Raw genomic sequence first — 24,854 nt, 5'->3', positions numbered from 1 at the left:
GGGTGTCCTGGAATGAATAGAAAAAGAAATGAGTCCTGAGGGCCAGTATTCATCTCTGCTTTCTGACTGCAAATGTGATATGATCAATCACCTCCTATTCTTGATTCTGACATCCCTTCCATGATGAACATTAGCCAACTCTTCTGTTTATTTGATGTTAGGGCTATTCATTATGTTTTTGTGTATTTTTGTGTAGTAAAAAGAAAGCTAATACATTTACTATTAACGTATTGAATTATTATTCGAGCTCTATTAGAGTTTAAAATTAGACCAACAAAATTAATATCTTTAAGGCCAGGTGTGGTAGTACACATATTTTATGCCATTATTTATGAGGCAGAAACAGGTAAATCTTTTGAGTTTGAGAGAAACCTGGCCTATGAAGAAATTTCTAGACAAGCTAATGATACACAGTAAAACCCTAGTCTAAAAAATATTGTTTTAATTGTTACACAATTAATGTTGTGTTAGAAAACACAACATTAGAGATTGTTATTGTGAAATGGATATGAAGTCCCATTAAGAATTATAGTTTAATATCTAAATAAAATTAAATATACTATTACTATGGAGACATTTGTACATTTACTTGAAAATATATTAAAATTTATTATATTAATTCTGTGAATCCTGATATTAACAAAATAATCTTCACTGATGATTAATGTCTTATGGCATAACAATTTCTCCACTTGGGCATGGCTATTGTTGTTTCTCCTGTTAAGGCAGTCATGTTGGTGAGACTTTATAGAAATAAATTCTGATTGAAACGAATGAGAAATACAGTCTCACAGCAAAACCCCTGTTCCCTTGGGTCTTGTAATCTTCTTCCCCTTCTTCTGCAATTATCAGAGTGCCTTAGGCGTGAGATTTGTTTATAGAACTTCGTTTATCTGTTAGGACTGGACTTCACATCTATGCATTTTGATTGGCTGTGATTTTCAGTAATGGTCTCTGTATATTGCATAGAGAAATTTCCTTGATGACAGATTAAGACTATTTTATAAGGACTATAAAAACAAATATTTAGAAAGTAAATAAGGATTTTGCTGACTTAGTGAAATAATGAATGTAGATTTTTCTCTAAGGACTATACTATTCCTGCATAATTGTCTACATTTTCAGGACTAGGAACACCTTCTGTCTCATTAACTGATTAGTGAATCCAATTAGAGAGTTGTTGGTTACTGCTATGATTATATATATATATATGTTATCATGCCATGGTGGTCATTATTGTGACTCATAGGCAACATAGCTGGGAAGGACTATTGGTTACTTCTGTTATTTAGAAGCATGCATAGTGCCTTTTGATACCATGAAAGCTGGTCCTCAGTTCAGAGTCCTTGGAGGTCTCTATCTGAAGTACATAGTGTCCCCAGATATAGGATTCAGTAAAGAGTCTTCCTGGCTCTCCCCTCTATACACCCTCTGCCACTGGCTTGATCTTGTCTCAGTCCCATATCCAGTGCTCTGGCTTAGTCTGGCCAGACTTGCCTACACTGCTACCAAGCTATAGGTTTCTGCCATGACCCCACACTGAAAGCCCCTCAACCAACAGAACTCTCTCAAGATATATGCAACCTCTCTACCCAAGCAGAATACCTCTACAATCCAGTCTTGGACCAGGATTAACATCTTGCAGAAAAGAACAATACCCTCTTTCTACTTAACTTCATTCTTTCTAAGACAGTTCAATCCAGCTGCACATTCCCTTTTATGCTCAACCTGCTCTGCCTGTATCAGACATATAAATAATACAGTTTGCATGCCTAGATCTATTGCGAAAATATAGACAATATGAAAAATCAAGCCTGTAGCTTCATTAAAACCTACCACTCATATAAAAATGCTTGTCGCTAAGAATTACTCTGACCTCAGGAACCAATATTTAAAGAAAAACCATAAACTTTTTCAAAGAACTCAGGAAGTTTAAAAAAGATACAAAGTAACATCTCAATAAAGGAAAGCGAACTAAAGGAAAATAAATGCCTGAGTGATGTTCAAGAAAACATAAGCATAAGGCTGATAGAAAGGATCAATACAATCGCGGGACTTGTAAATGGAATCCAATAAAGATAAACACTGAAGAAAACTCAAGCTGAGATAAAGATGTAATTGAAAAACCAATAACAAAACTAGAAAACTATAAAAGTTTTAAAAATAGCATGAATAGGGCAGAAGAGAGACTATCAGGACTGAAGATATAGTAGAGGATTTCGACTAAATAAGCTAGCAATACAAGCGTATGTAAAGACACACACAAGAAAAAAAAATACACAGGGAATGTGGAATACCATGAACAGATGAAATCTTTGAATTAAAGTCATAGATGAATGATAAAAAGCTCAGGTTCTTCAAAAAGGTCATAGAAAAATGTACTTCATAGAAATAAGTACACAAAAGCACCCAGAACACAAAAAGGCTAGATCAGAAAAGAATACCCATAACACTTCATAATTAAAACATAAAGTGTACTAAAAACAAAGTGTTTTGAAAGCTACAAGAAAAAAAAAAACAAAACACAAGTCAAATATAAAGGACAGCCCATAAGAATAACAGCTGACTTCTCTAAGGAAACCTTGAAAGCCATAAGGGTCTGGAGTAATGCACTCCAAGTCTTAAAAGACTATGAAAGCCAGCCTAGACTAATATAATAATCTGCCACAGTTAAAGGAGAAAGAAAAACTTTCTACCACATAAATAGCATAAAATTTATATCCAAAAGATTAAAGAAAATATAAGAAGCAATATGTCAGGCTAAAAAAAAAAAAGAAATGAGCATATCCAAGAGATTGTAGGAAGAAATAAAAACTCATAGTCACTAAATCACAAAAGTACCACTAAGAACACAAATGATATCAACAATCAACAACATGCTCTCTATAATTAGCAAACACATTTCAATAATAATTTTAAAACTTAATGACCTCATCTTCAAAATACACAACCTGACTGAATGGATGAAAAAAGAAAATCTATCCATCTATGATCTACAAAAAAAAATGTTAGCTTTAAAGATGTGTCCTGTATTTTTAAAAGAACTTGAGACTAGAGTACCCAGGGAGTTTTGAAGTCTGGTGGAGTGGATGGTGTCGGGACAACCTCATGTTGACAGGGGGTGTGGGGAGGAGGCATGGGATGTGGAACAGTCAGAGGGTAGACTAGGAGTGGAATAAAATCTGGAGTGTAAAAAAAAATAACACATTTAAGCATTGTCTCACTGAGACACAGAACACCCCTATCCTATCTCTGTGTAACAAAACATCCTATAACAGATATCTAAGAGAACATTTTCTCATTTTTCGTTATCTAAAAATTGATTCAACTTTACCTTGAACAAGAACAGTGATTCAGCACCAATGTTGAAACTGAAGTGGGAAACACCAGAGAACAAGGAGTTCACTACAAATGTTCCAAGCCAGTGTAGAAGACAGCATTTGAATATGCATGAGATAAGTTCAGAAGAAAGTTCTTGGGAACTGCTGAGATTGCACTGTCTCTTTGAATATAAAATGGACATTTTGAAATTCTAATCAGTATCAGAACGGCCTCAGTCATTTCTATCTCTGAGTCTTGTTGATGTTTTTTGTAAGCCGCATAAACATTCATCTCTACTGATCTCTGACACTGTGACTGTGTGAAATGCCATAAGTCTGAAGCAAAACAATCATTTAAAATTATTGAGTTCAACTTGGGCTATAATAACTGCCTCAAATAACTGCCATTAAAGAAAGGTTGTTCATTTTTCAGGCTTTAAAACTGACTATCTTCAAGGATACTCAACAGAAAAATCTGAACAATAGCATGGAGCAATTCCTTTAATGTTCCCATTCCCTGTATGTGACCATAGTTTCATTGTATTTTTCATTAAAAAGCTTACATATACTGATATTATAGTAAATGATATACTTTTCACTGCTATTTTAACATTATGATTGAATAATTCCTAAATGTTGAAAGTATTATGCATACGAAAGTGTTATGTGCCTTTTGTTACTGGAAATTCGATGTAGAATCCCTCTTCCATTCTGTTAAAAGAAATCATAGACAACCAAAGAACACATATTCATCACCATGTGATTTTGAAGACAGAGATGAATTATAATTTTCTCCTTGGAGACAAGAGCGGCAGGACCCCTGCCAGAGACACCGCCGGACCCTGAAGGAAACAGACCAGATAAACAGTTCTCTGCACCCAAATCCCATGGGAGGGAGAGCTAAACCTTCAGAGAGGCAGACAAGCCTGGGAACCCAGAAGAGACTGCTCCCTGCACACACATCTCGGACGCCAGAGGAAAAAGCCAAAGACCATCTGGAACCCTGGTGCACTGAAGCTCCCGGAAGGGGCGGCACAGGTCTTCCTGGTTGCTGCCGCTGCAGAGAGCCCCTGGGCAGCACCCCACGAGCGAACCTGAGCCTCGGGACCACAGGTAAGACCAAATTTTCTGCTGCAAGAAAGCTGCCTGGTGAACTCAAGACACAGGCCCACAGGAACAGCTGAAGACCTGTAGAGAGGAAAAACTACACGCCCGAAAGCAGAACACACTGTCCCCATAACTGACTGAAAGAGAGGAAAACAGGTCTACAGCACTCCTGACACACAGGCTTATAGGACAGTCTAGCCACTGTCAGAAATAGCAGAACAAAGTAACACTAGAGATAATCTGATGGCGAGAGGCAAGCGCAGGAACCCAAGCAACAGAAACCAAGACTACATGCCATCATCGGAGCCCAATTCTCCCACCAAAACAAACATGGAATATTCAAACACACAAGAAAAGCAAGATCTAGTTTCAAAATCATATTTGATCATGATGCTGGAGGACTTCAAGAAAGACATGAACACACTTAGGGAAACACAGGAAAACATTAATAAACAAGTAGAAGCCTACAGAGAGGAATCGCAAAAATCCCTGAAAGAATTCCAGGAAAACACAATCAAACAGTTGAAGGAATTAAAAATGGAAATAGAAGCAATCAAGAAAGAACACATGGAAACAACCCTGGATATAGAAAACCAAAAGAAGAGACAAGGAGCTGTAGATACAAGCTTCACCAACAGAATACAAGAGATGGAAGAGAGAATCTCAGGAGCAGAAGATTCCATAGAAATCATTGACTCAACTGTCAAAGATAATGTAAAGCGGAAAAAGCTACTGGTCCAAAACATACAGGAAATCCAGGACTCAATGAGAAGATCAAACCTAAGGATAATAGGTATAGAAGAGAGTGAAGACTCCCAGCTCAAAGGACCAGTAAATATCTTCAACAAAATCATAGAAGAAAACTTCCCTAACCTAAAAAAAGAGATACCCATAGACATATAAGAAGCCTACAGAACTACAAATAGATTGGACCAGAAAAGAATCACCTCCCGTCACATAATAGTCAAAACACCAAACGCACAAAATAAAGAAAGAATATTAAAAGCAGTAAGGGAAAAAGGTCAAGTAACATATAAAGGGAGACCTATCAGAATCACACCAGACTTCTCGCCAGAAACTATGAAGGCCAGAAGATCCTGGACTGATGTCATACAGACCCTAAGAGAACACAAATGCCAGCCCAGGTTACTGTATCCAGCAAAACTCTCAATTAACATTGATGGAGAAACCAAGATATTCCATGACAAAACCAAATTTACATAATATCTTTCTACAAATCCAGCACTACAAAGGATAATAAATGGTAAAGCCCAACATAAGGAGACAAGCTATACCCTAGAAGAAGCAAGAAACTAATCGTCTTGGCAACAAAACAAAGAGAATGAAAGCACACAAACATAACCTCACATCCAAATATGAATATAACGGGAAGCAATAATCACTATTCCTTAATATCTCTCAATATCAATGGCCTCAACTCCCCAATAAAAAGACATAGATTAACAAACTGGATACGCAACAAGGACCCTGCATTCTGCTGCCTACAGGAAACACACCTCAGAGACAAAGACAGACACTACCTCAGAGTGAAAGGCTGGAAAACAACTTTCCAAGCAAATGGTCAGAAGAAGCAAGCTGGAGTAGCCATTCTAATATCAAATAAAATCAATTTTCAATTAAAAGTCATCAAAAAAGATAAGGAAGGACACTTCATATTCATCAAAGGAAAAATCCACCAAGATGAACTCTCAATCCTAAATATCTATGCCCCAAATACAAGGGCACCTACATACGTAAAAGAAACCTTACTAAAGCTCAAAACACACATTGCACCTCACACAATAATAGTGGGAGATTTCAACACCCCACTCTCATCAATGGACAGATCATGGAAACAGAAATTAAACAGCGATGTCGACAGACTAAGAGAAGTCATGAGCCAAATGGACTTAACGGATATTTATAGAACATTCTATCCTAAAGCAAAAGGATATACGTTCTTCTCAGCTCCTCATGGTACTTTCTCCAAAATTGACCATATAATTGGTCAAAAAACGGGCCTCAACAGGTACAGAAAGATAGAAATAATCCCATGTGTGCTATCGGACCACCACGGCCTAAAACTGGTCTTCAATAACAATAAGGGAAGAATGCCCACATATACGTGGAAATTGAACAATGCTCTACTCAATGATAACCTGGTCAAGGAAGAAATAAAGAAAGAAATTAAAAACTTTTTAGAATTTAATGAAAATGAAGATACAACATACTCAAACTTATGGGACACAATGAAAGCTGTGCTAAGAGGAAAACTCATAGCGCTGAGTGCCTGCAGAAAGAAACAGGAAAGAGCATATGTCAGCAGCTTGACAGCACACCTAAAAGCTCTAGAACAAAAAGAAGCAAATACACCCAGGAGGAGTAGAAGGCAGGAAATAATCAAACTCAGAGCTGAAATCAACCAAGTAGAAACAAAAAGGACCATAGAAAGAATCAACAGAACCAAAAGTTGGTTCTTTGAGAATGTCAAAAAGATAGATAAACTGTTAGCCAGACTAAGGAGAGGACACAGAGACTCTGTCAAAATTAACAAAATCAGAAATGACAAGGGAGACATAACAACAGATTCAGAGGAAATTCAAAAAATCATCAGATCTTACTATAAAAACCTATATTCAACAAAATTTGAAAATCTTCAGGAAATGGACAATTTCCTAGACAGATACCAGGTATCGAAGTTAAATCAGGAACAGATAAACCAGTTAAACAACCCCATAACTCCTAAGGAAATAGAAGCAGTCATTAAAGGTCTCCCATCCAAAAAGAGCCCAGGTCCAGACGGGTTTAGTGCAGAATTCTATCAAACCTTCATAGAAGACCTCATACCAATATTATCCAAACTATTCCACAAAATTGAAACAGATGGAGCCCTACCGAATTCCTTCTACGAAGCCACAATTACTCTTATACCTAAACCACACAAAGACACAACAAAGAAAGAGAACTTCAGACCAATTTCCCTTATGAATATCGACGCAAAAATACTCAATAAAATTCTGGCAAACCGAATTCAAGAGCACATCAAAACAATCATCCACCATGATCAAGTAGGCTTCATCCCAGGCATGCAGGGATGGTTTAATATACGGAAAACCATCAACGTGATCCATTATATAAACAAACTGAAAGAACAGAACCACATGATCATTTCATTAGATGCTGAGAAAGCATTTGACAAAATTCAACACCCCTTCATGATAAAAGTCCTGGAAAGAATAGGAATTCAAGGCCCATACCTAAACATAGTAAAAGCCATATACAGCAAACCAGTTGCTAACATTAAACTAAATGGAGAGAAACTTGAAGCAATCCCACTAAAATCAGGGACTAGACAAGGCTGCCCACTCTCTCCCTACTTATTCAATATAGTTCTTGAAGTTCTAGCCAGAGCAATCAGACAACAAAAGGAGATCAAAGGAATACAGATCGGAAAAGAAGAGGTCAAAATATCACTATTTGCAGATGACATGATAGTATATTTAAGTGATCCCAAAAGTTCCACCAGAGAACTCCTAAAGCTGATAAACAACTTCAGCAAAGTGGCTGGGTATAAAATTAACTCAAATAAATCAGTTGCCTTCCTCTATACAAAAGAGAAACAAGCCGAGAAAGAAATTAGGGAAAGGACACCCTTCATAATAGACCCAAATAATATAAAGTACCTCGGTGTGACTTTAACCAAGCAAGTAAAAGATCTGTACAATAAGAACTTCAAGACACTGAGGAAAGAAATTGAAGAAGACCTCAGAAGATGGAAAGATCTCCCATGCTCATGGACTGGCAGGATTAATATAGTAAAAATGGCCATTTTACCAAAAGCAATCTACAGATTCAATGCAATCCCCATCAAAATACCAATCCAATTCTTCAAAGAGTTAGACAGAACAATTTGCAAATTCATCTGGAATAACAAAAAAACCCAGGATAGCTAAAGCTATCCTCAACAATAAAAGGACTTCAGGGGGAATCACTATCCCTGAACTCAAGCAGTATTACAGAGCAATAGTGATAAAAACTGCATGGTATTGGTACAGAGACAGACAGATAGACCAATGGAATAGAATTGAAGACCCAGAAATGAACCCACACACCTATGGTCACTTGATTTTTGACAAAGGAGCCAAAACCATCCAATGGAAAAAAGATAGCATTTTCAGCAAATGGTGCTGGTTCAACTGGAGGGCAACATGTAGAAGAATGCAGATCGATCCATGCTTATCACCCTGTACAAAGCTTAAGTCCAAGTGGATCAAGGACCTCCACATCAAACCAGACACACTCAAACTAATAGAAGAAAAACTAGGGAAGCATCTGGAACACATGGGCACTGGAAAAAATTTCTTGAACAAAACACCAATGGCTTATGCTCTAAGATCAAGAATCGACAAATGGGATCTCATAAAACTGCAAAGCTTCTGTAAGGCAAAGGACACTGTGGTTAGGACAAAACGGCAACCAACAGATTGGGAAAAGATCTTTACCAATCCTACAACAGATAGAGGCCTTATATCCAAAATATACAAAGAACTCAAGAAGTTAGACTGCAGGGAAACAAATAACCCTGTTAAAAAATGGGGTTCAGAGCTAAACAAAGAATTCACAGCTGAGGAATGCCGAATGGCTGAGAAACACCTAAAGAAATGTTCAACATCTTTAGTCATAAGGGAAATGCAAATCAAAACAACCCTGAGATTTCACCTCACACCAGTGCGATTGGCTAAGATCAAAAACTCAGGTGACAGCAGATGCTGGCGAGGATGTGGAGAAAGAGGAACACTCCTCTATTGTTGGTGGGATTGCAGACTGGTAAAACCATTCTGGAAATCAGTCTGGAGGTTCCTCTGAAAATTGGACATTGAACTGCCTGAGGATCCAGCTATACCTCTCTTGGGCATATACCCAAAAGATGCCTCAACATATAAAAGAGACACGTGCTCCACTATGTTCATCGCAGCCTTATTTATAATAGCCAGAAAATGGAAAGAACCCAGATGCCCTTCAACAGAGGAATGGATACAGAAAATGTGGTACATCTACACAATGGAATATTACTCAGCTATCAAAAACAACGAGTTTATGAAATTCGTAGGCAAATGGTTGGAACTGGAAAATATCATCCTGAGTGAGCTAACCCAATCACAGAAAGACATGCATGGTATGCACTCATTGATAAGTGGCTATTAGCCCAAATGCTTGAATTACCCTAGATGCCTAGAACAAATGAACCTCAAGACGGATGATCAAAATGTGAATGCTTCACTCCTTCTTTAAATGAGGAAAATGAATACCCTTGGCAGGGAAGGGAGAGGCAAAGATTAAAACAGAGACTGAAGGAACACCCATTCAGAGCCTGCCCCACATGTGGCCCATACATATACAGCCACCCAATTAGACAAGATGGATGAAGCAAAGAAGTGCAGACCGACAGGAGCCGGATGTAGATCGCTCCTGAGAGACACAGCCAGAATACAACAAATACAGAGGCGAATGCCATCAGCAAACCACTGAACTGAGAATAGGTCCCCTATTGAAGGAATCAGAGAAAGAACTGAAAGAGCTTGAAGGGGCTCAAGACCCCAAAAGTACAACAATGCCAAGCAACCAGAGCTTCCAGGGCCTAAGCCACTACCTAAAGACTATACATGGACTGACCCTGGACTCTGACCCCATAGGTAGCAATGAATATCCTAGTAAGAGCACCAGTGGAAGGGGAAGCCCTGGGTCCTGCTAAGACTGAACCCCCAGTGAACTAGTCTATGGGGGGAGGGCGGCAATGGGGGGAGGGTTGGGAGGGGAACTCCCATAAGGAAGGGGAGGGGAGAGGGGGATGTTTGCCCGGAAACCGGGAAAGGGAATAACACTCGAAATGTCTATAAGAAATACTCAAGTTAATAAAAAAAAAAAAAACCAACCGTATTCTTGCATGATTTTCATAAATCATGTTATTTATACTTTACAAACAAGTAATAGCTTATCATAGGCTTCTGGTGAATATGCACAGATAAATAGGGTTCTGTTCATTCATAAATCACCCTCTGTAGCTTGCTCAACACAATTGAAAGGGTTTTTTCTCTTTACAGAAATACTTTAACCTTTCACAATGAAAGATATCTTTACTCTGTGATTGTGAATAATATGAATTTTTCATGTTGATGATATGGTTAATATGCTATTTCATTATCTTGTTTGTAATAAAATATGGTAAGTCCCACTTTTCCAAATATAAATACTGATATGGTTCCCAAAGCCACACAATCATATAAATTTATTGAGATGGCCTTGCAAAATGATTGGTTCATACTTTTTGTCATATCTTTTACCCACTACATCAACACAATCCCATAATCAACTTATTTTTATTTAATGGCTTATCATATTTAAGGGGTCCTTGTCCAAATTCCAAGACTAGAAGCAGTAATCTCAGTAACAGCAACTGTGAGACCCTGTTTCCAGTTGGATTTTATTTTTTATTTGTTTAATTTGTCATCACATTTTTTTATCTTTATTAACTTGAGTATTTCTTATATACATTTCGAGTGTTATTCCCTTTCCCGGTTTCCGGGCAAACATCCCCCTCCCCCCTCCCCTTCCTTATGGGTGTTCCCCTCCCAACCCTCCCCCCATTGCCGCCCTCCCCCCAACAGTCTAGTTCACTGGGGGTTCAGCCTTAGCAGGACCCAGGGCTTCCTCTTACACTGATGATCTTACTGGGATATTCATTGCTACCTATGAGGTCAGAGTCCAGGGTCAGTCCATGTATAGTCTTTAGGTAGTGGCTTAGTCCCTGGAAGCTCTGGTTGCTTGGCATTGTTGTACATATGGGGTCTCGAGCCCCTTTAAACTCTTCCAGTCCTTTCTCTGATTCCTTCAACAGGGGTCCTATTCTCAGTTCAGTGGTTTGCTGCTGGCATTCGCCTCTGTATTTGCTGTATTCTGGCTGTGTCTCTCAGGAGCGATCTACATCCGGCTCCTGTCGGTCTGCACTTCTTTGCTTCATCCATCTTATCTAATTGGGTGGCTGTATATGTATGGGCCACATATGGGGCAGGCTCTGAATAGACATTCAAATCTATTCTATTCCAGTACCTTGCTAAGCATTATAATGCTTTCTTTTTATGACTAGAAAACTTTACTAAAGAAGCATCTATAGTTGATCCATTTTTCCTCTGCTGATATGTAAAAGATAGTGCAAAACTCTGTACTAAGGCTTGAAATAGTATGCATTGGTTTTTGTTGTTGTTGTTATTGTTTTAGCATAGAGTAGAGTTTATTCAGGGCATGGGGAGGGGATTTAAGAGGGTAATAAAGGCAGAGAAAGGGAGAGAGAGAGAGAGAGAGAGAGAGAGAGAGAGGCGAAGTAGTGGAGTAGAGGTCAACCATGAGCAGGTGGAGAGAGAAGGGGAAAGGTAATGGGAAGATAAGGGGTAAAGGAGGGCAATAGCAAGAAAGCAAGGGAGCTGTATGCATGTTTTACGGACTATAAATGATCTTTCTCTCCATTTTGCATAAAACAATGACATCAATGTGCTCAATTATCAAAAAATTGTCAATGTTAATTGAAAACACCTCAAGCTGAAAAGCTGTAGGTTTACATTTTCAGAAAACCAAAAGTGTTTTCATCCCAAACCATTTACTAGAGGCAATGCATAAGTGTATTGTTGGTCTCTGGTGGTGATGGTGGGGGTGGGGGTGGGGGTGTTAGTGGTGGTGGTTTGATATACTACTTAACCAAAAGTTACTCAGAGTTCCACAATATTTACAGTATGATTTCATCTATTAATTATGAGACCATGAATTGGCATCCTTAAAATGACACTTAAAGGTATTTGCCTGTTTAGGTAATTTATTACAATACTTCTTTTGGTGTATAAAGACATGCAGAGTATCAACCCTCTGCTGATTGTACTACCATTTTTAAAAATAAGAGAAATGGTAAATTTGCTACATCTACTATTTTGGATATACTTAGCAAAGATTTCATTGAAATCATATTAGGAACAAAAAATACTTCACAACAAAACATTTTTTGTGTTCTTTTATTTTGGCCTTAAACCCAATGAAAATCCTTTGAATTTATTTCCAGGGACCCATGTTGTAGAAAGAGAAAATTAACTGCTAAAGTTGTCTTCTGACCTCCACAGGCATGTAGTGGTATTTGCACCTTGACCACATATAAACAAATATTTAAGGATGTAATATTTAGAAGTTTCTTTCATGCCTATAATATTAGTATTGAAATAAGTGCAAAATAACTTGAGGGCTAATAAAGGCACCTGTAGCGCCTAGAAGCATATTTCCTTAAAGAACAATTTGAAAATCATGGAGATATTACAATAAAATAAGTATTAATAACAGTAATAATAAATTTTAAATAGTAAAAATTACAATAATATTGAAAATAAACTAAAAATTTAAAAATAAAATAAAAATGATATAAAAATAAAACAAAAATTGAAAATAATAATAAAATACTAAAAATAAAAATGTTAAAGATTAAAATAAAATTGAAATAAGTAAATAACAATTAAAAATTAAATTTAAATTAAAAAATAAAAGAAAAAGGAAAAAATAAAAGAAAAATTAAAATACAAGTGAAAGTTCTAGAATGAAGAGAAGCAAACACACCCAAGAGAAGTAGCAGAAAATAATCTGCAGCTAGAATAAACCAATTAGAATCAAGGAGAACTATACAAGGAATCAACAAAACTAAGACATGGTTCTTTGGGGAAAAAAAAACCAACAGCAATATAGATAAACCCTTAGCCAAACTAACTAAAGAGCAAAAACACTCAATAAAATTCTCACAAACTGAATCCCAGAACACATCAAAATGATCATTCACCCTGATCAAGTAGGCTTCACTCCATGGTTCGGGGATGGTTCAATATACAGAAATCTGCCAACATAATCCCGTATACAAACAAACTCAAAGGAAAAAATATGTTCATCTTATTAAATGCTGAAAAATCCTTTGATAAAATACAACACCTGTTCATGTTACAATTTGTAGAAGATCAGGAATTCAAGGCACATACCTAAACATAATAAAAGCAATATACATCAAACAAACAGCCATCATCAAATTAAATAGAGATTAGCTTGAAGCAGCCCCACTAAAATCAAGGACAAGGTCTCTCTCTCTCTCTCTCTCTCTCTCTCTCTCTCTCTCTCTCTCTCTCTCTCTCTCTCTCGTCTATCTGTTCAAAGTTGTAGCTGGAGCAATTACACAAAGAAAGGTCAAAGGGATACAAATTAGAAAGGAAGAAGTAAAGATATCACTACTTGGGGATGGTAGGATAGTATGTATGTTACCCCAAAAATCCTATCAGAGAACTCCTATACCTGATAAACAACTTCCTCATAGTGGTTGGTTATAAAATTAACTAGAATAAATCAGTACCCTACATCTTCACAAACGATAAACTGGCTGCAAAATAAATTAGGAAAAGAATGGACTTCCCAATAGTCACAAATAATATACAATATCTTGATGTAACTCTAACCAAGCAAGTGAAAGATCTGTATGACAAGAAATGAAGTCCCTGATGATAGAAATTGAAGATCTCAGAAGATGGAAAGATCACCCATTCTCATGGATCTGTAGGATTAATGTGGCAATCTTACCACAAGCAATCTAGAGATTCAATGAAATTGCCATCAAAATTCCAAGTCAATTCTATAAACAGAAAGAGCAATTCTCAATTTCATATGGAATAACAAAAAACCCCAGGATAGTGAAAACAATTCTCGACAATAAAAGAACTGAGTAAATCACCATCTCTGACCTTAAGCTGTACTACTGCATGGTATTGATACAGAGACAGACTGATCTATCAGTGGAATAAAATTGAAGACCCTGAAATATTACCACACACCTATGAACACTTGATCTTTTACAAGGACCCTAAAACCATACAATGGAAAAAGACAGGATTTTCAACGAGTGTTGCTGGTCTAACTGATGGTCTGCAGGTAAAAAAAAATGCAAATTGATCTGTTTTATCTCCTGGTATAAAGCTTAAGTACAAGTGGATCAAGGACCTCCACAGGAAACCAGAAACATTGACTATAGTAGAGAAAGGGAGAAATAGTCTTGAATACATTGACTGACACAGAGGAAATTTTCCTGAACAGAACACCAATGTCTCACGCTCTAAGGTCAACAATTTATATATGGGATCTCATGAAACTGAAAAGCTTTTGTAAGGCAAAAGCACACTATCAATCGGACAAAAAGGCAACATACAGATTGGTAAAGCTCTTTACATTTGATAGAGGGCTAGTATCCAAAATATATAAAGAACTCAAGGAGTTAGACTCCAGAAACTAAATAATTCAATTCATAATTCTGAGAGGCTTTTCCAGCACCTGGCTAATAAGACAGATGCGAATACTCCCAGCCCATTCTTGGATTGAGCTCAGGGACCCCAATGGAAGAGTTAGAGGAAGAACTGAAAGAGCTGAAGAGGACTGCAACCGCATAGAAAGAACAACAGTATCAATTAACCAGACACCTCAGAACTCCCTGAGACTAAACCACCAACCAAAGAGAAAACAGGGGCTAGTCTGTGGCTCCTACTACATATGTAGTAAAGGAGTGCCTTATCTGGCATCAGTGTCGGGATATGTTTGGTCCTGTGAAGGCTTAATGCCCTAGAGAAGGGGCATACTACAGGGATGAAATAGATGTGGTAGCACCCTCTTACAAACAAAGGAGAACAGGAGTGGTGTAGGGGGTTCATGGAGGGAAGACCAGGAAGAGGAACAACATTTGAAATGTAAATAAATAAAATAATTAATAAAAAAAACTAAAAATTATAAAAAAAGTTAAGAGTTACACCATTATTGGGAAAATTTCACTTATATTTTTATTCATTAAAATAAGTATTTCCAAAATGTAGGACACCTTATTTTTGGCCAAAACTGAAATATTTATGTGATCAAAAATATTGAGAGATATGTTTAAAATGAGATATTTAAAATATTTATCTACAATTATACTCATAAAATCATTTAAATAAAATATTCTCTAAAACTGTTCTTGCAAATACTGCCCTCAAAGCATAACAAGCATTATTATCTTCATCAGATAATAATCTTCATCACCTGAAATTTCTGCTACCTGATTGCTGCATCACCATGCCAGCTGTATGTAATTCTGCCTCAGCTACATGGGATTTCACGAGATGCTAGCCGAGTTCATAAGGTGTGGAAGGGTTACTGAACCTGGACTGTCTGCAGTGTGAGAAAGTTGCTGCCCATGCTAGGGTGAAACATTTTGGTAGTGCCTACTTTGGGGTCTCACATGCTTCAGTAACACCTAACCTGATTCATTCACCATACTCAATATTGGTGTAAAGTCAATACTTTTCTTTGGTCTGTTTTGAGTGTTGCATCTGGAGTAAGTTGACTTTCCTTATGTTTCCCAAAGAAAAGTCCAAACAACACATTTTGTTAAAATTTATAGTGTTATGGAAAAATTTTAAATAAATAATTTAAATTTTTATAAACAAAATAGTTGAAAAATTTCCATTTTCCCATTGTATGTGCTAATCATTTGTCTTAATTTTGATTCATAGTCCATGATAAGTTATCTTCAATAGTCCTGAACTATCATTCTTTAATTAGCTTCTTATAATTTATATAATAAAAATAAATCAAAAAATGTCATGGCAAATAGTAACTATTGCCTAAATAGGTTGAAACTGCTCTACAAATTTTCAGAGTATTACAGCAAATCTGTAAGTGAATAATTCCCACACAATGACTAAAATCATAGTTTTGTTTCACGAAGATTGAACTTGATTTCTGGAAATGAGATAGTACATGTTAGGTACTCAGTATCTAGACTGAATCGCTAGTCCAGAGCCATTACCATTATATTTTTAAAGTCCCTATCACACAATCTTCTATATTTTTGCTACCATAGATACAGAGAATAAGATGTGATGTAACCAAGAACATTATAGTTGTATCTTGATAGCTACATTTCCTGATGGTCAAAATGCTCCTTTGTGGAAAAAACAAAGAAAAAATCAACAACAATAATGAAAACCTTGAAGATTCAGGTTCTTTCCAATCTTTAAGGCAATATAAGGCCAGGGGGCTTTACATATTTGTCATATATGCAAAAAGGCAACATCTTCATTTTAACAGTATTTGCATTGTGGTTTTGACCCTTTTGGGTCTTCCATGATTTGAAAACTAAAACAAGTCACCTTAACTCAAAAACATGCTGTCCTTGGTTTTGTGCTCCATAGAAGAACATGATCAAGTAAAGTTTGTATGCATTGTTTATTTTTTATTCTGAGTAACATCTGAAATTAGATGTTATCTTCAGTAACTGAGTTGTATTTTTGTTAAAAGTATTTGAACATTTTAATTATATTTCAATATATAAAGTAAGACATTACTTGAATTTTTAGTTTTCTTCATTCTTTAATAACCATTTGATATTGGTTGGCTCAATCATTTGCTACCTCTCATAAGGAACAATTATACATTTTCCTACCATAATGTAAAAATGAGAATTTTGTGTTATAAAATTTATCTTCTAAAATGCTTGTAAATTTAGAAAATGAGGGGAGGGTGTCTGTGTGTGTGTTGGGGTAAGCAAGGCACCAACCAGTTACAAGAAATAAAGGTGACATTTCAGTCAATGTCTTGGTCTAAACCTGATTTTATAGGATTCACTGGAACTTAAATTATACCAAAAGGTGGGTTTGTTTGTTTCCTTGCTTTGTTTCTCTAGGCAAGAAAACAATGATTGCATAATCTCACACTATATGGGCACTAACTATGGGCCTGTCTACAAAAAACAGATTATCAGTCACTTTACACTTTAAACAGCTCTAGTGTTCTACCTAAAGTTTTCTGAATAAGAGTGGAGATACCCACAAGCATGTGGAAGATGGAGAATAGTAGTAGCTGGGGTAAAATAGATTATAGGGAATTTTCTAGTATCATCTTTGTCTTTCCTTTTCATTTCAGCAATCATTGCTAAAATATTATTTTTTTAATTCTATAATGATGATGATATTATGAATCTACTTTAATTTTATTTTGTATTCATTAGTTAATAGAAAAATGGTCGATGAATAGGATTATTCTTGGTTTATATTCACTGTGCATTATACTGGGTTTATAAATTTTTTTTCATACAAACATATAAAATAGTATGGCCATGTTTCCCCAGTTAATACAATTTTTGGCTCAACAAATTCTATAGCAGAAATGTACACTAAGCAGAAACAATTTTTATTTAAATAAATTTTATGTTTCATGTACTATGAGATAAGAACATGAAGTAATTGTATATATGTATAATTTTCAATTGTTTCAATAACAAAATAGCATAAGCGTAATGTCTTAAGACAAATATCATGCATTATCTCACAGATCTGTAAGTCTAACTTACAGCATGAGAGTTCTGAATTTTTGTACAAGTCCCACAAGATGATAGGTTGTTAACTAAGCCTGACTAGAGCATAATTCCTAACTAGAGTATAGTATCCAATCCTGGAAACTGGTGGCCATAGTGTCTCATACCTGTGAGGCATGGGTAGCTGAAGGAGATTTCCACTAGTTTGATGTCAGAGACTCCATCAAAAAGAACTAAAATAACAAAGAAAATAGCATTACTAAAATGTATTTGCTGAGATCAAGGAATTTTTCTCATGTGTTTATCTGCATGACCGTCATTTCATTAAAAATTTTTAACAAGTCCCAAACACTACCCCTCTAACAGAAACACCTACTCCCTTCTTCCCACCAATGCTTATTATGTAACAAACATAAATTATGTTCTATATTTCTATCATTCTATCCTCTGGAGACTGTTATAAAACATGGAATCTTAAGTGTATAGGAACTTTTGAAAACGAGTTTGTTTTTACTCAGTAGGATGGCCTTGAGCTCCATACAATTTGGCTTTATATCGTTTGTCTCTTCTTGTCCCATGGTCTGAATGTCCCAGATTTTACTGAAACATTTGTCTGCATGTACCAACATTTTGTCTCTTCTTATCTCATGGTATGAATGTCCTACAGTTTGCTAAATCATTCGCCCATTGTTGAAATATCTTGCTTGTTTCTACTTTGTGCTTTTATAAACAAAGTTTCCACGAACAATTATGTAGAAGATTTTTTTCTTTGCAGATATAAGGTCTTATTTTCTGGGCTAAGCGTACAGAACTGCAACTGCTGTGCTGCTTGGTGAGTTGATGTTTGAAGTTTGCTTCATCATTTTAAAAGTTCCAACTATTTTTACTGAACAATATTATATTTCTGACATTTATTGGTAATCTAATTTCTTTGTACTATTATTGACTATTTGGCATTATATCTTTATTATTTATTTACATTTAATATCCATGCTGTGGCATTTCATAATTGTTGTTAATTATCAATTATCTGCTATTTAATAGAGTTGTATTTCTTTCCATGTGTCTATTTTCTGGCTATATATCTTCTTCAGTAAAATGTTGCTGTTGGCTTTTGCCTTTTTTGCCACGAGGAAGGGTGTGGGTAGTGAAGCTTGGCCTAGAACATATACAATAGCTCAGGCTAAGCACTCACTCAACTACACTCCCATTTTAATTTGTTGTTTTCCCTCTTCCATTTTAAGGGTTTTTCTAAAACATGGCTTAGAAACATCTTTACACAACCAGTTGATTTTATTTTGTGTTGAGAAGACTAAGCAAAAAATTGGTTCTAATAATAATGAAGTCTTTGTTAACAATTGTATGGGGTATGTTTATGGTATATGTCTAAAAACTCTTCATCAAATCAAAGGTCCTCAAAATATTGTCCTATATTGTCTTGGAAAAGCTTTGTAATTTAATGCTTTACATGGATATACATGCTGTTTCAATTTAATTATATAAAAGATGTAAGGGTTAAGCTACAATTCAGTTTTTTTTCTCTAATGGATCTTCAATACTGAATTGTTATAAAAATCCACCTCTCTGAATTGATAATGCCTTTCTTTCTTACTTTTTAAATGTTTTTATTAGTACTTTATTATAATTTTTCACTGTTAATCCTCTGAAAATTTCACACATACATATAATTACTGATCATTACTACCTCACATTCTCCATCTCCATCTTCTCCCAGGAAACCTCCATGTCTCCTTTCCAACTGCATTTCCTCCGTTTATAAATATCTATTTTCAAGCCCACTGACTCCAAGTAGTGCTGTTCATATGGCTGTGAGTTTATCTACTGGTATATGGGGAATCTATCATTGCCCATGTCTGAGAAAAAGAGAGATTTTCCTTCCCCTGAAGCCATCAATTGGCAAGCTTCCCAGCTAGGGTGGAGTGTCATGAGGCCTTCCACTATCCATGTATCCATGCTGGAATCTTTTTTTTTTTTTTGGTTCTTTTTTTCGGAGCTGGGGACCGAACCCAGGGCCTTGCGCTTCCTAGGTAAGCACTCTACCACTGAGCTAAATCCCCAGCCCCCATGCTGGAATCTTTATTGGCTAATATTACATAAGTCTTGTGCAAGTAATCACAGCTTCTGTAAGAAGGAGTATGTAACAGACATGTCATGTCAAGATAACATTTTACAGCTTTTCTCCTATCCTGTACTACAGTTGTCAAATATTACCATACTTTCTAGAGGTATCTCTATAGTGTCCTATTTTTCATATTCATGTTGTGTCTGTTTAGTTACCATTATCTCTCTGCATGTTCTCTCTCCCTCCTGCTCCATCCCTTCTTCCCCCATTCCTCCATTTCTCTTTGGCAGCCCCTAGATCGCAATGTGTATCAAAGCCATCTTTTTGTCTGTGTACATGTCTATATATCCGTGGGAATGTTAAAAGAGATGAATGTGAGTATGGTAAGGAGAAGAAATATGAAAGAGCAGGGGTAGAAAATTGAATATGTGTACATGGGCGCTTAAGGGAGACAACTGTGATATGGGAGTGGACAAATGGGGCAAGAAAGATAAACAATTGGATAAGGAGAAGAGATGGTCAATGAAACCAGCTTGAATTTCACCATGTAGTACAGGCTATAATCAAATTTGGATTCATCATTCTTTTCTCTTTATGTGTTACAATCCCAGGTATATACCAATATGCACTGCTACAAGATTGTTACTATACATTCTTAATGAAGTCATCATTTCATCATCACATATATCTTTATGAATATATATTGACAGAATATAATCTGACTATGTAGATTGTCTGTTACTATAACTAAGCAAGTTTTTTTTGAAATGGAATATTTCCATTTTCTGTTGGTACTATAAAAATCATCATAAATATTAGAAACTTGAAACAATATATTATTATTTTATAATTTGTGGAAATTAGATGAACTACAGGAATCTCTTCATATTAAAATGGTCGTAGCGGTAGAGATGCAAATCATAGTGAATCATTTGAATAATAATCTGCTTTGAAACTCTTCTAGATTGTTTGCTGAATTAAATTCCTCGAAGTTGGCAGAGAAAGATAATTTCCTTTTCAGTCATCAAACAGGTAAAACCTTTGGCTCCTTATTTTTTTTTCTGTCTTAGGACAGAAGAAACCATATGATAATTTGACATATCTACTCTTATGAGTATTGGAAATTGGGGAGAAATAGAACCAGATGAGACAAATACATCACATTGATAAAAGAGCTTTGTCAGAAAGGTATGGGCCTTACTTAATATGAGGGATTAGGCCACTGGCCAAGAGAAGGAGAAAAAAACAGTAGTGAATCAGAAACTTTCAGTGAAAGTTAATGGATGTCTCAGTTTGAGTAGAGACAACAACAAATTGTTACTCTAGTACTGTGTCTGAAAATCCTTTTATTTTCTTTGTATCATATCTTAAAAGGTGACCAGCATCTGTTCCCATCTGCTGCCAGAGGAAGCAACTCTGATGATGACTGGCACTAATCTATGAGGATAGTAGGATATCATTTGGAGTTACTCTATTATTACTTTTTTAGATTCATAGTATTTGTTTGCTTTTACAGTAGGTCTCTTGGCTATCTCATTTCTGGTTCTTAGTTACCCAAACAGTATCTGGAATGGGTTCCTTCTTGAAGAGTAGGCCTTATGTCAAATTAGACCTGTGTTGCCTAGTACCACAAGTTCAACCCTAACATATTTTGCAGGTAGTACAGATTATAGGTCAAAGGCTTTGTGCTGGGTTGGTGTTTATGTTTCTCTTTTTGTACCCTGCAAAGTACCTTCCTGCACTAAAGAAACTAGAATGTAGGGGTGAAGGATCCATTACATATCAGCTCAACTTCTCCATGTTCAATGAGTTGTATGGGTATTGTCCTCCACAAAAGAGCCCCATTGTCAGGTTTCAGAGAGCAGCTCTTTGTCTTAGCAATAGTCTAGTTATTTCAGGGATTTCCATGGGGCCCTGTGCCCAACAAATCAATTCAATTTAACTCATCCTACTAGTGAAAGTCTCATTTGGTGACAAGAGATGGCCTGTTGTGACGTTGCATACTCCATCATTAACAGACCCCAAGAATCACCTTCATATATTTTGGAAAAAATTTTCACTGCAGTAGATTCTCATATCATCTTTCAGATGCCCCTTAATTCCCATTCATTCCCCTAAATTCTTTCCCTCTACACTATATCTCCCCAACCAGATCCTCCCATTTCTATCCCCACCTTCCCCCACTCTGCAAGTAAAATCTATTCTATTCCCCTTCCCATGGAGATCCATGTGTCTCCCCCAGTCCCTTTCTTTTTATCTAACCATTCTGGTTCTATGAATTGTAGCTTGGTTATTATGTGTTTAACTGTTAATATACACTTATATGTGAATACATACCATATTTATCTTTCTGGGTCTTGGTTACCTCATTCAGGATGATATTTTTTGTAGTTCTATTTGCCTGCAAGTTTCATGATGTCATTTTTTAACCACTAAGTAATAAATACTCCATTGTATAAATTTAGCACATTTTTGTTTTTTTAAATTTACTTTCTATCCCCCTTTTTTAATTTTCTCTCATACATGACATTCAGACTGCAGTTTCTGTTTTTCTCCACTCCCTAGTCTCCCTGTCCCTCATCCCCTTTCCCCCAGGTCCATGGTCCCTCCACCTCCCCTCAGAAAGCAAGCAGAAATCCCATGGACATCAACTAAATGCAGAATAACAAGCAACAATAAGACCAGGCCCATATTCTAACCTCAAAGCCAATAGAGGAGGAGGAAAGGCATCCTGGTGGCAAACAAAAGAGTCAGAGAGAGCCTTGGCTTCTACTGTTACAAATCTCCCAAGAACACCAAGCTCTATAACAATAACAATATGTACAGAAGGCTTTGGTCAGATCCATGCAGGTTCCCTGAATTCTGTAAGCCTGCTTGAGTCTCAGTCCATTGATTCTGTGGGTGATGTTTTTGTGGTGTTCTTGAACCCTCTGGCTCCTCCAATTCCTCCTCTCTCTTCTCCATAGGACTCCCTGAGCTCCACCTAGTATTTTGCTGAGGGACTCTACATCTGTTCCCATGGAGTTGATTTACACAATATGATAGTATGTAATTTTCCTTTATTCATTCTTCAGTTTTGGGACATATGGGTTCTTTCCAGGTTCTGAGTATTAGGAATGAACCCACTATGCACATGGTTGAGCAAGCATCCTTGTGGTAAGATGAGTTTGTTTTATACCCAAGACTGGTATAGCTGTGGCTAGAGGTAAGTTGATTACCATCATTCTGAGGAACCCTCACATTCATTTCCATAGTAGTTGTACAAGTATGTGCTCCCACAAGCAATGGAAAAATGTTTCCTTTGATGCACATCCTCACCATCATGAGCTGTCACCTGTTATTGATCTTTGCCATTCTGAAATGTGTAAGATGGAATCTCAAAGTAGTTTTGATTGGCTTTCACTAATGGCTAAGGATGTTGAACATGTCTTTAAATGTTACTTGGGCATTTGAGATTCCTCTATTGTGAATTCTCAGTATGCTCCATTTTTAATTGAATTATTTGTTCTTTGATATGTAATTATCTGAGTTTCTTTTAATATACTTTGGATAATAGATCTCTATTAGGTTTGGAGTTGGTTTTCCAATCTGTAAACTGAAACTTTGCCTGAATGATGTTGTCCTTTGTTCTACAGTAGCTTTGCAATTTCATCAGTATCATTGATTAATTGTGGATCTTAGTGCCTGCAGTTCAGGAAGTCATCTCCCAACCATACATGATTCAGAGAGAATCTAAATGGGATGTATCCATTAAATACCTATCCATAGAGCTCAGAGAATACCAGGGAGGAAGAACAGAAGTGTGTAAGGACCAGAACGGATGGAGGACACTAGGAGAATAAGGTCCACTGAAAGACTTAAGCAAGATGCATATGAACTCAGAGACAAAAACAGCTAACACATGGTCTACATGGATCTGTACCAGGTCCTCTACATATATATTATAGCTGTTAGCTTAGTGGGCTTCTTTTGGGGGGGTGGGGGACTCCTGAGTATGAGAACAAGTGGATCTCTGACTCTTGTGCTGTCTCTGGGGACATGTTTTCTCCTGTTGGGATGCCAAATAAATAACTTTAATACGATAGTTTTATCTCATCTTATTTTATTTTGAGATGTTTGGTTGCTGTTTCTTAGAGACATGCTCTTTTCTAATGAGAGAAAGCAAGTGAGTGAATCTAGAGGGAAGTGGTGGTGGGGGGTGAGAAAAAAACTAGAAGTAGAGAGAAGGGAAACTATAATCATTAATTGTTGCATGAAAAAAATAAACCTAATTTCAATAAAAGAAATAAAAATGATGACCATCAAAGATGCAGTCACTGATCAACAAAGGCACTGGAACTTTACATGGGCCCAAGGTGAATACCTTTAGTGCAGACTAAAAATCCAAAAGTAGGCCCAGATAGAGAAGTTCCCCACAGAACTGTTGATACCAGGTATCATATGACAGGAGTGTTTTGTTTTGTTTTGTTTTTGTTTTTTGTTTTTTTGTTTAATTTTTTATTAGATATATTTCTTTACTTACATTTCAAATTTATTCCCCTTCCCGGTTTCCTGTCCAGAAGCCCCTATCCCATGCTCCTTCACTCCCCCTACCCCATATGGGTATTCCCAACATACCTCCTCCTTACTGCTTACTGCCCCCCTTATTCCCCTGCACTGGGGGTCCAACCTTGGCAGAACCAAGGGCTTCCCCTTCCACTGGTGACCCAACAAGGCTATTCTCTGCTACATATGCAGTTGGAGCCCTGGGTCAATCCATGTATAGTCTTTTGGTATTGTTTTTTATTTATTTATTTTTTTTATTAACTTGAGTGTTTCTTATTTACATTTCGAGTGTTATTCCCTTTCCCAGTTTCCGGGCAAACATCCCCCTAATCCCTCCCCCTCCCCTTCCTTATGGGTGTTCCCCTCCCCATCCCCCCCATTGCCACCCTCCCCCCAA

General features: G+C 36.6%; 1 protein-coding gene across 20 annotated transcripts in view; it reads left to right on the top strand.

The window, feature by feature from the left end:
* The window catches only part of Mageb16 (MAGE family member B16), a 218,310-nt gene that overhangs the window by 167,232 nt on the left and 26,224 nt on the right, over positions 1-24,854 (top strand). For 15 of the 20 annotated variants that reach the window (XM_087599994.1, XM_087600004.1, XM_087600001.1 and 12 more), the window contains 2 exons: positions 18,605-18,661; positions 20,877-20,944. The gene's annotated coding sequence lies outside the window, so the exon portion shown is untranslated. Of the gene's footprint in view, positions 1-18,604; positions 18,662-20,876; positions 20,945-22,878; positions 22,957-24,854 lie in introns of those variants that run through there. The other 5 variants (XM_087600000.1, XM_087600003.1, XM_087599996.1 and 2 more) reach the window with 2 other exon arrangements.

This window comes from Rattus norvegicus, chromosome X (assembly GCF_021556685.1).
Source record: "Rattus norvegicus strain SHRSP/BbbUtx chromosome X, alternate assembly SHRSP_T2T, whole genome shotgun sequence".
NCBI classification, from domain to species: Eukaryota; Metazoa; Chordata; class Mammalia; order Rodentia; family Muridae; genus Rattus; species Rattus norvegicus.
The sequence above is the reverse complement of the archived record's forward strand: the minus strand, read 5'-3'. Positions and strand labels throughout refer to the sequence as shown.